Genomic DNA, 11,988 nt, shown 5'->3' on the forward strand with positions numbered 1-11,988 from the left:
ATGTGACGTGGGTACCCTACGTGCATTGGTAACTACCCTTGAAGTCCACACAAGTGGTTTCTTAGGTGTTTCACATCCCGTTTTTACTTATTTTTGACTCGTTTTTGACCCGTTTATGACCCCCTTACTTATGGTTGAATCTGGACTAGGACGTGTGATAGCTTGAAATGAGCGTATCATTCAAAGGGTCCTAGCGTGCTTTACAGCACCATGTTCACCTATCCAGAGCTCCTGTGGTCCTCAAAACAGTCTGTTTCCCTATGGGGGAAGGGGCAAAAGCCTATTTGCTTGTGGAGGAAAGGGTGAGGGCTTTATCCCACATGCTCACTTTACTCCTTGGGGAGTGGGCTACATATAGGGCACAACTTCCCATAAGCTCTCACTTGAAAGAAAGCTATGGAGGATCACTCTCCTATATATATATATCAAAAGACCGAGGCCGGGACCGGGGTCGTGGGTCGTGGGTCAATTGGGGTTTTTTCTTTTCAAAAATTTTTTCCCAAATAAAAAATCTTTCCTCTCCACACGTTTGGTTTTTTTCTTTAAAAATAAAATTTAATTTTTTATTTTTTATTTTTTGGATTTTTTATTTTTTATTTTTTGAGAAAAGTTTTCTAGGGTTTCTTTCTAGGTTTCAGCCTTGGCCGCAGCGCGGTTCGCACACAGCACAGGTTTGGGGATTCAGAAATCCCCCTCGCACGCAGAAAACCAGATAACAGAACGCACGCCCACACGCGGAGCGGAAAAATAACAGAAATGCAGAAGACAAATTGCAGAAACAGATTGCAAAACACGAAAACACGTTTGGTTTTTTTCTTTAAAAATAAAATTTAATTTTTTATTTTTTATTTTTTGGATTTTTTATTTTTTATTTTTTGAGAAAAGTTTTCTAGGGTTTCTTTCTAGGTTTCAGCCTTGGCCGCGGCGCGGTTCGCACACAGCACAGGTTGGGGATTCAGAAATCCCCCTCGCATGCAGAAAACCAGATAACAGAACGCACGCCCACACGCGGAGCGGAAAAATAACAGAAATGCAGAAGACAAATTGCAGAAACAGATTGCAAAACACGAAAACACCTCAACAACAAACACACAGTCGCTTTCCAACAGTGTAAATTAAACTTCACGCAGCAGCCCGAGCTGCAAACTGGAGCTTGGTGCAGGGTAACTCCCCAACAGCGGCGCCAAAAATGTGCGCTTTTGCCACACAGGTCATAGCTGGGGACTTGCCAGACACCGTATGCGAGCCACGAATGGCTACAAGCGTACAACCAGGGAAGGAAGCTCAAACAGAATGTAAAGGGTGTGTCACTCACCGCTCAACCACCGCCTTGAAGGATTCCCACGTCGCAGTGAAGAAGGAGCCGCCGTTGCTGCTCTACCGCCTCTCCGCCACCGTGCCGCTACACAGTGCTCGATCGCTCTCTCACTCTCTCTCTCTTTCTCACACACGCAGGAGAAGGAAACCAAAGAGATAAGGCAAGAGCACTCTTGTATTCACAACACATGAGTGAGGATTTTAGGGTTACATTTGACTCTTAAGGTGACTTGGCCGTTCACACTTGGGCGCCCATACATGGCTGGCCGATCCTAACCCTTATCCTACTGATATTCAAGGTGCTCCTCTCATCGGTGATCACCCAATCCCTTCATCCTTAACATATGGTGCCAAGACAAGCCCGGCCCATGACTCAGAATATTTAAATTAATGACGTAAAACATAGTACGTCTCAATGTCCGTTCATAGGTTAACAGTGTCTTGTATACTGATAGAGAGCCAATACATAACTTTTCTGGCTCCTTGGTTCTAATCCTTGAACTCTTTCACATCTGTAGCAGTCGAATCGATCTTCGATATCTTCGGTGCCTCTTCGTTGCTCACCTTCTATGTAGTCCCAGTAACCCTTTCCCATCAGAAAATTTGTCAACCTTGTCAAGCTTCTCAGTAACAATCTGGTTTATGCCATCATTCGACATCTTGCCAGACACACAAATTTACCAAAAACAGCACTCTGGTTTGTCTTGCAAACTGCTGTATTTTCTACAGCGGTACCACTCAAATGTCACAACCAGTGACATTTGTGCAGTTTGTCCTGCACAATTATATTTTCTACAGCGGTACCACTCAAACGTCACAACCAGTGACCTCAATGTGCATACATACACCACTGGCAACTGTTTGATCTCCTTGCAGCACACACAATGTCTGCACAACCAATCTATCTTCCTACACTTCTTAACACATAGTTCTCCATAGAATCGATGACTTACCCACAGCGCTCGAAATCGCCTACTTTCCAAAAAATGGAGGTCTTAACGTGCCTGAAACGCATTTTTGGCCTGAAAAATTACGCCCTATAGCTTTACTCTCACGAAGAAAGCTCCTCAATCAGAGATCGTTTGCCGGTGCCTCCCGTAGAGCTCCCAACAAGGGTGTAGTCGCTAACACAAATAGGGAAGAGTAGATGAAGCTCTTACCCTCGTACCGCTTCCTGTGCTTCTCTTGCTTGTAGCTCAGCCCTTAGCATGAACCAGGCTCTGATACCATGAAAAGATGCAGGGGAGAAGAGAGCTTGAGCTCTTGCAAGCACACACACACAAACCCTAAAATAGAACACACAAGGTGAGAGGCTGAAAATCTTCTTCTTCTTCACACAACATTCAACACACCATATACAAAGATAAGAGTACACTAAATATGAAAAGGTATTGAACCAAATACATACTAGGGTTCTCTATAGTGTGAACCCAACTAAATGAGTTGGCACTATAACTATGTCAATCTCTAGAATGGTTGTCACACAGTCTGTCATCCCACTGGCCGCATATCACCCATGATCTCACCAACCATGCCAGTGGTGTAAGTGTGAGCTTATCCCCCAGGCGGAGGGTCATCAATGTCCACCTCACTAGATGATCTCGATATCTCAACAAGATATGCCATCAGATCGACTCTCACATAGAGCTTTTGAGACGTCCAGGCAGCTCGCAGCATAGAGTGGAGATAGGAGATCATGGTATTCACAGATGATACAGTGGCTCACTCAGCATGGTCTTGACATCGATCACCTGCCACCTTTCCATTTGAAATTCATGCATAAAAGTACGCATAAAAGATTATTTTTTTATTATGAAAGTGTTACTTTTATCATAATTGATACATGCACCACACATCTAGCTCTCTCACTATTAAAACCCGAAGATCTCTCTAGATAATTGTTATGCATAACATTAGGGCCAAAAACGTCTCAAAATGGGCTGTGTAAGGAATTTCACTAACTTGCTAATTAGTAGAACGTTGACGGTCAAAACGGCTCCAAATTTGGCCGTTTTGGATATTTAAAGCGTATCTATGTGATTGAACACGTATCTAAGTACATATTTTAAAATCTAAAAAAATATATCGTTTTCATGCTACTCTTTAATGGCTCGTCTCGAAATTTGTCCTCTTTTAGTGACTTCGCGGCAAATACTTATTTCTCTTACTTTTGAATGACCATTCCCTCCGAACGCGCTCTCATCCATTCTCCAAAAAATTTCACTCCTCTACTTCTCTAAGAATTTCACAAGCTACATCTCATTCTCATTCTTTTGCGTCTCTCATCTTCTAATAGCTCTGCTAATATTTTTAGCTCTGTTAGTAATGAGTGATACATCTAATCGTAAGTTTCATTTGAATATCAAGCTCAACCAAGAGTATGCAACTACACGGAGTGTCTACCAAAGACCCCTTTCTGGGGAGAAAAAGACATAACTTATTACTTGGTGAGTGTTCATCAGACTTATCAAAACAGTTAAAATTAAAGTGTAATTTCTTAAATTTACTAACAAAGAATTGTCTTTGCAGCATATTCTTTACTTGCATGGACCATATTTTGCTACAGAAGGACCCCTTGCAACATGGAACACACAAGGAATGGAAAAGTCTCACTATCAAGGGAGAACTTCCTTTTTCAGATGTACCAGAAGAGGAGGTGGTCAAAGAAGAAGCAATGCACTTAAAGAATTATTCAATTGGTTCTACAAGAGGCAATTACAAAGGATGAGATCAAAGAACCAGCAATCTGAAACTACACAAACACCTCAAGATAGAGACTAATGATTTACTAACACATTTGTACCTCTTACAAAATATTTGCTGAATTATAATCAGTCCTTGCAAAATATTGTGTGTACATTAGTTTTTGATTCTCTTGGGACTATTTGGCATGTCACCTCTGTATCTCAAAAATTTTCTCTTTCTATAACCTCCAAGAAGATTGATATCTGACTCCTCAGCTGTGCAGCTGCATAGCTAGAGTAGCAAAGAAAGTATCCTGCTCTTCAGGCATTGAAACCTGCAGCATATCCAAAGATTCTAAGAGCAGCAGCTCTCTCTAGAAGCAAGACCTTGTTAGCATTTATTTGAAGGGGAGTGTATCCCATGAACCTTGACAACACCTTGAAGGCAAATATTGGCAACCATTGCATGACACGTGTATCCACCACAACGGTCCTATGTACGACAGATTCGAGGTATAAAAATTTAATTTTCTTGAAAACATTTCTATTTTTTACCAACACCTTCTCACCCATATCAAGCGATAACGCTCATCCAAACATCTCGGACCTTCTTCATCGCTTGGTTCCGGATCCACCCCTATCACTTGGAAATTCCCCGAATGAAGCGATTGAGCTTTTCCAATGCTTTTGGAAGCTTTTCATCGCTTAGTTCCATCTCCTATTGTCTCAGCCCGAATCAAGCGATAGAGTTAATCCAAATAATTCGGATCCGCCCCATCGCTTAGTTCGGGCCTTTGTTAGTTTTTTATCTCAATTCACAAATCACCCCAATCGGGTCTATTCTTTTTCTTTAACTTCAATGGCGAGGACAAAACAGACTGCAACAAGGAAAGTCTACGCCCCTTTGGAGACTGAAAAAGCTCAAGACACCAGGATCTTCCAAAATGCCAGTTGTCGATGAAAAACAAGAAAAACCTCCTCCAAAGCCTTGTGCTAGGGCAACAGCAAGAAAGAGATTAAACTATCAGGTGAAGTCACTAAGAGAGATCAGAGCGGCACAGAAATCTACTAATCTTCTCATCCCTCGCCTGCCATTTATGCGGGTTGTCAGGGACATATCATAAAGGTTAGTTGGCAGAATGAGACACACAAATCTTGATAAAGTCTGATGGGAGTCACAGGCCCTTATGTGTCTTCAAGAGGCTGCTGAGGATTTTTTGATCGACTTTATGAATGATGGTTACATTGCTGTTGCATTTGCTCATAGGATCACTCTCATGAGAAAAGATTTTGTGCTTGTGTCCAGACTTAAATACAAGTTTGACAAAGCTTTGGAACCCATTCCAAGTCAAGATATGAGGGCTTTTGAAATTTTAAATATTCCTCCAGCAAGACAACCCAAACAATCAGTTGTTATTGAAGATGTTTCGCATACTTATAGTACAAGAAAAGCTCAAGATATTAAAGAAGAAGTGGAGAAAGAGAGAGAGCAGGAGAAGATTACAGAGGATGCCATTCTTTCTCAGCAAGCTGAAATTCAGAACTTTATCAGAATGTAACAGGTCAAATGATAGTAGATGTCTCCATGCATGGAGAGGATGAGGTTTATTGTGACATTGTCCCTGAAGACACAAGTATGCTTGTGAATCACAATATTGAGATATCTGACACAGTCCTCTTCATCTGTCTGAGGTTTATATGGATTTCCTTTTGCTTTCTTGATGAATTTCTCAGATTCCATATTTTATTGATATGTTTTGTTTATGTCTCCAGATGTCTTATGAGGGATCTTTCTGACTCAATGGGGCTGTGCAAGTGACCATTCTTGATCCCCTTGTTACACAGTGCCTTTTCAATAGACAAGGGGATCTTGCAAGTTTTCTAAAGCACTTTGATATGCTGACATTGGGAGAAGTAAAATGTAAGAATCAACTTTACCATGGTTTATGTTCTAGAGCAATATTTTGTAATTTTTCAATTGTTTGGTTGACCCTCAATATTTTATGCTTGCAGTGCTGCCAAACTTATCTTGAGTTTTCTAGGTTCCACCTATGAAGACTACAAACTTGAAGATTTTAAGTACTACAATCAGGAAGTTCCTTTGCAGAAAGACTTAACATCTTGTGGATGGATGGTGCTTGCTAATGCTTGGAGATATCTTGAGTTAAGATTTAGAATGACAACACTTACTGTAAGTTCATGTAATGATGGCGTTGATTGATTGGGTCAATACATTTAGTGACTTTCTCATATTAAGAAATTTTATCATTTTCTTTTGCCTTAGTTGCATGAATATCCAGATTCTTGGGTAAGTTGGGTAAGGGAGAAGGCAGTGTCTATGGTTTTGGAAAGATCTATCAATCCAGTTGATCCTGATTCCCCCTTTCCACCTGAGAAAGGAGCCAAGGGTACAACTTCAAAGAAAAGACCTCAAGGATGGCTCATCCAAAAAGAAAAAGACCTCTGCCAAAGAGAAGAAGGAAAGAAAGAAGAGCCCTACTAAGAGCAGATCTTCCAAGGGAAAAAAGAGCACTACTAAAGAGAAGACACATTCTAAAGGGAAGAGCCCTCAGGCTACAGAGAAGAGCCCTAGCCCTCCTGCTAAAGAGAAGAGCCCTAGCCCTCCTGCTAAAGAGAAGACCCCTAGCCCTCCTGCTAGAGAGAAGAGCCCTAGCCCTCCTGCTAAAGAGAAGAGCTCTTCACCAGCTCAAGAGAAGACTCCTATCAAAGAGAAGACCCTTGTCACCAAAGAGAAAATCCCAATCAAAGAGAAGACCCCTGTCAAAAATAAAGTTTTGTTAAATTACAGTAAGAATGGAGAATTGGATGTTCATCCAAGTTCAACACCATGTCTTTGGCCATGTAGACATGTTGAACTTTTGCAAGCCAGCCATTGTCACTTTGAAGGCAAGAACACGACCTTTCCAATGGGATTTCACTTCATTTCGCTTGGTTCTTTTCACCCTGTGGGGGTGGGGACACCTTTGCAAGAGGGAAGCATTGTCACCCAATCATTCACACGAAAAGACATGGGTTTCCAAACACCATCCTCTCTGGTGTTATGAAAATCACAAGAAGTTATATTATGAGAAGGACGACGTGAGGACGCCATAGAAGCTCACAGATGAGAGAAAAATAGTGAGTCTTTTGAAAATGCAAAGAAAGGAGAATAAGCCATATGCCAAAATGGAGGGAAGGTGGAAAAGGGAATGAGCCATACCAAAATGGAGGGAAGGTGGAAAGTAGACGTTTGAAAAAATTTGGTGATTTGTCATTAATAGCGTTGTTTTCAGAGCCTGAAAAGAGAAGATTTCGTATCTTCCTGCTTGATTTTTTGAAATATAAAATGGAACAAGATGTCACTATTTTGGACCCAAACTTTAATGTTAGCCATTCGTAAACGTCTAAATTAAGCCGTTTTAGCCGTTCGCCACTAAAATAGAACCGTTAAGAAGACATTTAGAGGAGACAAGAATGCCATACTTTTGTATACGTGTCAATTCACAATTGGACAATTTCTTAATCCTTAGATTAACAAACAGCCCTTTTCTAGCCGTTTTTGGCCCTAATGAACATGCATAAATCAGGCATAAACTCAACCACCCAACCACCCCTGAGAGCCCAAGGGATGCACACATGAATAACAATGAAATACATCATACCTCTACCTTGATGTCCATATCATCAAGAGGTATAACTCCAATCCAATAGCATATAGCTAAAGTGTGAAATGGTAGATGAGTAGATATGGACCTCTACACAAGAGACCATAACATGAGCCTCCAAGCCCCCTTGAGTGTGCCCCATGCCCCTATTATATATAGGAGGGCCCTCAAGTGACTCTTGACTTTCCATTCCTCATGTGTGACCCTTGGATGCCATACCCTAACCTTAACCCTTTAGTCCTAACCCATGCTCCACTAGAGCTTGTTCCCATGCTCCCATGCTCATAAGCCTAATGTGGGTTTTGACTACGTTAGGGAAGAGTTATCCTGGTGGAATCGCCCGTGCTTTTCGGGTAAAGGAAGTTTTTCCGGACCGATGTATAACTCGAAATGGACCACAATATCTAGGAGATAAATTTGAGCATTTTAAAAGACCAAGATGAGCGTCCCCTATCAGCATAAAATCGTGCCCTATCACATGAGCACTCCTGATAGAATCCTGAGCTTTGGTCAGCATTTCCTATATATCTCGCAAGAAATCCCTTGATACATCAAGCTCGATGTCCTTAAGACCGACATCAATAGGTGCCCTGGGTTGATACCCATACATAAGTATGCACGGACTAAAAAATAATAGCCGTAAATTTAAAACTCTTATAGGCAAATTCCATCATTGAAAGATATTTTTTTCAATATGATGATTTTCTAGAGACATATGCACAAAGCATATACTCTACAATCTCATTCATACACTGTGTTTGCCCATCAGACTGCCGGCGGATGATTAGAGCAATTCACATTCAAAGTAACTTACTATGCATCTTCGAGCCAACTCTTCGTTGGCCTTCATGATTCCCACAACAGCCATCTAGTCTCACAAGTTTTTGGTCCGAGAGATAAACGCTTATGCAGCCTCTCCCTCAGTGAATTTTTTAGCAACAAGTTGATTCTCTAGGTTTTGAATCCTGGCCTGATTTCGGGTCTCATACTGATTTCTCAGTATGCTCCAAGCCTTGGTTGTGTGTTGAATCAAAGTAAGGATGGAATCGCTTACACTGGTAACAATGGTGCAAAGTGCATGTGCATCGAACCGCTTCCATGCCCAAAGAAGAGCAGCATCTAGTGGAATCATTCTTGTGTTAGCTAGGGTCAATGTTTCCACCAGTTCTTGGTCCGTTTCTAGAATGGTCTAATGGACATTAATCATGCCAAAAGAAGCATTAAAATTGGTGGCCAACTCATCAATCCCTGGAGTATATGAACGTTGTGTTGTTCAAATAAAACTCCAAAGTAAGAAAGTGAAACACATGTGTGTAGCACTCAATAAGAAAACCCTAGACACAAGCGATCTAGGTAGAACCTGATGAGTCCATATAAAACTTGGAAAACATCCAATAAAATCCACCAAAATAAACCGATCAACTAACCCATGATAGAATTTATCTTAGGCTTAAGAAATTAAGCACAATCCACACTTAAATAGTTGCAAAATAAATTATCATGGAAAAGTGTCAAAGGTGAAACACACTTTGGACACAAATTATAGCCATCAAAAGAAATAAAGGAACATGTCCAAAAGAAATGGCTAAATAATGGTAAAAAATCATGAATACATCGTTTAGAATTAATCCAAACATAATTATCCATTAATACGAGGTATAATCGTATTAATGAAATATGTGAATAACCTGCATCTATCTAATGTTAGCACGAGAAAACGTACTTCAATATTAAATAACCCTTGAAAATATTAAATTCTTGAGAAAAAGAATTATCATGATTTTTTTCTAATTTTTCCTAATTTTATAGGGCCTCAAAATATGATAATTTTGAATTCCACCAAACCTATCTTATGGCATTCCAAACCTATATTTTTTCAAAAAAAATTTAGCAATTTAATTTACCAAAATACCATTGATATTTTAAAAATATCATTTTTTAGGATTTCTAAAAATAATATCTAGAATATTCCTAATTTTACCCGAGAATCCCATCGTTCACGAAATTTCCAATTCCGCTTGGCAATTCTCAAATCCAATGAAAATTTTTTATTTTAATGGATTTTTTAATTTTTTGGGGTCAAAAAATATATTTTTAAAGGAATTTGAATGGTCACGGGCACCCGAATGGACACACCACATGCCGAACACCAACCCCACATTTTCTCAAAATTTAAAATAACCTTTGTCTAATTTTTCACTAATTTTCAAGAATTTTTTAAAATTTTTTAATTACCCCGAACGCATTTAGAATACGAACGGTCAAAAAATTTCGAAATTCCAACGGTTTTCCTAGAATACGGAAAGCCAAAAGTTTTGGGCAAATGAAAAGACAAAAAAAATCGGAATGTGAAAGGTCAAAGGTTTCCGGAATACGGAAGGTCAAAAATTTTTCCGGAATTCGGAAAGCCAAAAGGTTTCGAGAAAACGGAAAGCCAAAGGTTTTCCGGAAGATGAAAAGCCAAAAAAAATTCACGAAGAAATTTTGAGAGAATTTTTTCCTCAAATCCCAAATTTTTCAGTATTTTCCAGCTTTTTTTTTTGAAATATTATCAAAAATCTTTTTTTTTTAAATTAAAAACTTATTTTTTAAAAAAATTTAAAAATTTTAAAAAAAGAAGATTTTTTAGCTTATTAACATTTTGATTTTTTCTAAGGGGGGGTGATTTTTTTCGCCCGGCTCTGCAGCGCATCCCCCCCTGTGTCTACGCGCATGGAAGAACTAAGAGAGGGAGGGCCTCTCTCTTCTCCCCTCTCTCCTCCCTTTCTTCTCCAATTCATTCTTTCTCCTCCCATCTCTTCTCTCTCTCTCTCTTAACTAGAGAGATTAACTTTAATCCATGATTAAAGTTTTTAATTAAACTTTTTATAATCATAATTATCATTAATGTTTTAAAAAAATCATTTTAAAGAGATTTTCTCACAGAAAAAAGAAGGAAAAATCAAATTTGAGAGGCGGAGAGAGTCTCACGCACACGGGAGAGCATCTCATGCATCAACACATTGTCCCCTACTGAATTTCAGTAGAAAATTGACAGAAATTTGATCGCATTCTCGCGGGAAAAACCCGCAAAAATGTATAAAAATACATTTTAAATCATAAAAATGCTAATTCCTAAAAAATTAGGAAAAATTTCTAAAAATTTTGGAATTTCAGAGAATCCATTCTATCAAAAATATCCACCATAACCTTTATGGTATTTTTGTTAAAAAATCCATTAATGCTTGATTTTAACCATAAACAATAAGGAAAATAGCATTAACTCACAGTATTCCCCGCAACGTCGATTCGTCCATTGAATTGTAGTAACACGTTCCAATAACCATATCGATGATCCATGTGCAATTCATCAACACAAATGAATAAAATAATATTTTATTAGTAAATATTAAAATTTACTTAAAAAAATCAACAACAATTAAATAGAGATTGCTCTGATACCGTTGTTAAAACCCTAAGATCTCTCTAGATAAATGTTATGCATAAACATGCATAAATTAAGCATAAACTCAACCACCCAACCACCCCCGAGCCCAAGGGATGCATACATGAATAACAATGAAATACATCATACCTCTACCACCCCCGAGCCCAAGGGATGCATACATGAATAACAATGAAATACATCATACCTCTACCTTGATGTCCCATACCATCAAGAGGTATAACTCCAATCCAATAGCATGTAGCTAAAGTGGGAAATGGTAGATGAGTAGATATGGACCTCTACACAAGAGACCATAACATGAGCCTCCGAGTCCCCTTGAGTGTGCTCCATGTCTCTATTATATAGGAGGGCCCTCAAGTGACTCTTGACTTTCCATTCCTCATGTGTGACCCTTGGATGCCTGACCCTAACCTTAACCCTTAAGGTTAGTCCTAACCCATGCTCCACTAGAGCTTGTTCCCATGCTCCCATGCTCACAAGCCTAATGTGGGTTAGCCTCCTAGTATATGCACACATAATGTGTATATAACATAGCACACATAATGTACATATAACACTCACAATGAGAGGAACAGAGTCCTTCGGGTAGGATTTATGGCAGTGATACACTCAAGAGACTTGGATTTATGGCAGCGATACACTTAAGAGACTTGGATTACACCCAGTTAGCCTCTACCGCCGAAGATGCTATACTACTAGATCTGGATACATGGATGTGTACATGCCTCACAGTCCCCGAGTGGTGATTGGCTAGCTTAGAGTGTCATCACACCAGCTTGAGATTGAGGCAGGTAGGGCAGCACGGATCCCCAGAGCAGAGAGGATATGCAGACTATGCCAGGAGGAGGTTGAGAGTGAGGAACATTATGTATGC

At 39.6% G+C, this 11,988-nt stretch overlaps 1 protein-coding gene across 1 annotated transcript in view; it reads right to left on the reverse strand.

Annotated features, from left to right (window-relative positions):
* LOC147617457 (cholesterol 16,22-dihydroxylase CYP90G4-like) overlaps nt 1-11,988 on the reverse strand; it is a 197,297-nt gene that overhangs the window by 48,983 nt on the left and 136,326 nt on the right. The window lies entirely within an intron of this gene.

The sequence above is a fragment of the Cibotium barometz genome, chromosome 36 (assembly GCF_041138505.1).
Source record: "Cibotium barometz isolate CiBa-2024 chromosome 36, ASM4113850v1, whole genome shotgun sequence".
NCBI lineage: Eukaryota > Viridiplantae > Streptophyta > Polypodiopsida > Cyatheales > Cibotiaceae > Cibotium > Cibotium barometz.